This window comes from Octopus bimaculoides, chromosome 11 (genome assembly GCF_001194135.2).
Source record: "Octopus bimaculoides isolate UCB-OBI-ISO-001 chromosome 11, ASM119413v2, whole genome shotgun sequence".
NCBI classification, from domain to species: domain Eukaryota; kingdom Metazoa; phylum Mollusca; class Cephalopoda; order Octopoda; family Octopodidae; genus Octopus; species Octopus bimaculoides.
Window position 1 is genome coordinate 20,803,231 of NC_068991.1, and position 2,500 is coordinate 20,805,730.

General features: G+C 36.9%; 1 protein-coding gene across 5 annotated transcripts in view; it reads right to left on the minus strand.

The window, feature by feature from the left end:
• LOC106869305 (thyroid receptor-interacting protein 11) overlaps positions 1–2,500 on the minus strand; it is a 214,951-nt gene that overhangs the window by 118,153 nt on the left and 94,298 nt on the right. The window contains exon 1 of one of the 5 annotated variants that reach the window (XM_052971569.1): positions 2,228–2,500. This exon is cut by the window's right edge and continues 43 nt beyond it. The exons of the other annotated variants lie outside the window; for them this stretch is intronic. The gene's annotated coding sequence lies outside the window, so the exon portion shown is untranslated. The remainder of the gene's footprint in view (positions 1–2,227) is intronic. 5 annotated transcript variants of the gene reach the window in all.

The following is a 2,500-nucleotide window of genomic DNA, read 5'->3' on the forward strand; positions in this document are numbered from 1 at the left end:
TATATATATATATATATATATATGAAACACGTGTGAATACAAGAGGTACACAGACAGCCAAGCGGAGGCATGAAGCTTTTTCTTTCATTAAAAATATAAATATAACATGAAAAAAAAACAAACAATAAAAACAGAAAAATTAATTGAAATGGAAGAGAGAGAGACAAAAGAAGGAAACTTAATGAAGAATGAGGGAAAAAGAAAAACAAAAAAGAATGTTAAAAAAATGTGAAAATTATCTTAATTAGATTACGTGACAATGTGAGGGTAATACAAAATAAGGAAGGTTAACAATTTCTAACATTGATAGGGAACTAAAAGGAGGGGGAGATGATGGTGAGGGAAGGGTGTGTAGTTGACGGAATCAGCACCCAAGAGTATTACTGATACTTATTGGAGTGATAAAAAAAAGTCTGTATGTTATAGCTCAAACTGCTAGAAACAGTAGCCATGTTTCCCTCATATCACACCACTATCATCATCAAAATTTAATGCGCATTTCCCATGCCGGCATGGGTTGGATGGCTTGACAGGAAGTCACCACACCGGGTTCCATAATATTAAAAAAAAAAAAAAAAACATGGAAAGGACATAGCTTTTATCCGTCTTGAAACAATCAACAGCAAAATTGCCCCATGTGGGATTTGGAGTTGGAGAGCAGAGGGTCAAACCAATGCCATAAAGGACTACTCTATGCAATGCGCCTTAGATATCATCACATGACCAGCTAGAAAAAGCAGTGACATCTCCTCCAATTAACTCACTACTATCTTACAGTGGAAAATGACATGATATAGTCTTAGATGCAACTGAATAAATGGGGATGGTCACAGTTGGAGTGACATCAATTATACAGGTCTGCTTGATCAAAGTAGACCTAGAAGTAAACAACACTAGTAGTTTTCCTACATTGGCACGAACCACACCAAAGTTATAGGCAAGAGGCATAATTAGCAGTACCATTCTTAGTATGGAATCTATTTATCAATCTACACACACACACACACACACACACATGCTTGTCTATCTATCTATCTATTCTATCTGTCTAGCTACCTATGAGAAACCTGGTAAAATATTAATAATAATAATAATAATAATCATAATAATCCTTTCTACTATAGGCACAAGGCCTGAAATTTGGCGGGATGGGGTAAGTCATTTACATCGACCCCAGTGTGTAACTGGTACTTATTCCATCGACCCTGAAAGGATGAGAGGCAAAGTTAACCTCAGCGGAATTTGAACTTAGAACGTGCAGACAGACAAAATGCTGCTAATCATTTTGCCCTGCATGTTAATGATTCTGCCTGCTTTCTGCCTTCATAATAATAATAATAATAATCCTTTCTATTATAGGCACAAGGCCTGAAATTTTGGAGGAGGGTGCTAGTCAATCACATCGATCTCAGTACTCAACAGGTACTTATTTCATCAACCTTGAAAGGATGAAAGCAAAGTCCACTGCAGCAGAATATGAACTCAGAACACATGCAGATGGAGGAAATGCTGCTAAGCATTTTGCCCGGCATGCTAACAATTCTGCCGACTCGCCGTCTTAATGATAATAATAAATAAATAAATAATATTCAGACAAATACATAACAAAAACACCAGGACTTACAAATATATATAACATACAGAAAATTGCACTACTGGGCACTGCACACATCCTACATAAAACACTTTCAATACAGTAACCACAAGAGCATCACAACAAACCACTGCACATACCCAAGGCACACAGATTTGCGCTCGATAGTGAAGTGAAAGCACGTTATAAAAATAAAACTACTGAATAATAATAATAATAATAATAATAATAATAATAATAATAATAATAATGGTTTCAAATTTGGCCACAAGGTAAGCAAGTTCAGAGGGGTGGATAAGTCCCCAGTATTTAACTGGTACTTATTTTATCAACTTCGCAAATATGAAAGGCAAAATTGACTTGATAGAATTTCAACTGAGAACATAAATGACAGGTAAAACACCACTAAGCATTTTGGCCCAGGGTACCAACAATTCTACCAGGTCTCTACAGTAATAGTAATAGTAGTAGTAGTAACAATACATAAATGGGTACAAATGTTGCTGCTATGTATGTGGTTCAGCACCTTTACCAAATCTACTTTTCACACTGGTCAAACAAAAATTAACAAAATCATGAAACAGAAATATCAAAAACTATTCGAAAAGGAGTTGTTATTTTTCTTTCACCTACCTGTTGATTGTGTCCTCAAAATGGGCCCATGGGCAGACTGCATGTATATACATGCATTGTGTATATACGTTCACATGCAGGCAGTCCCCGAAAAAAACCCAAAAAAAACCCACTCATTCAGGAAGATGGTAGGTTGGGAAGGGGTCAGACTCTGCCCGCGTTGGAAATGAATGTCTGCCTGATTAGTGCGCCTAGGAATACAGCCAGCCTATCTATCCACTGGCACGACAAGAGTCGAACTTTGCAAGTACGGCACTAGAACCTGACTGAAGT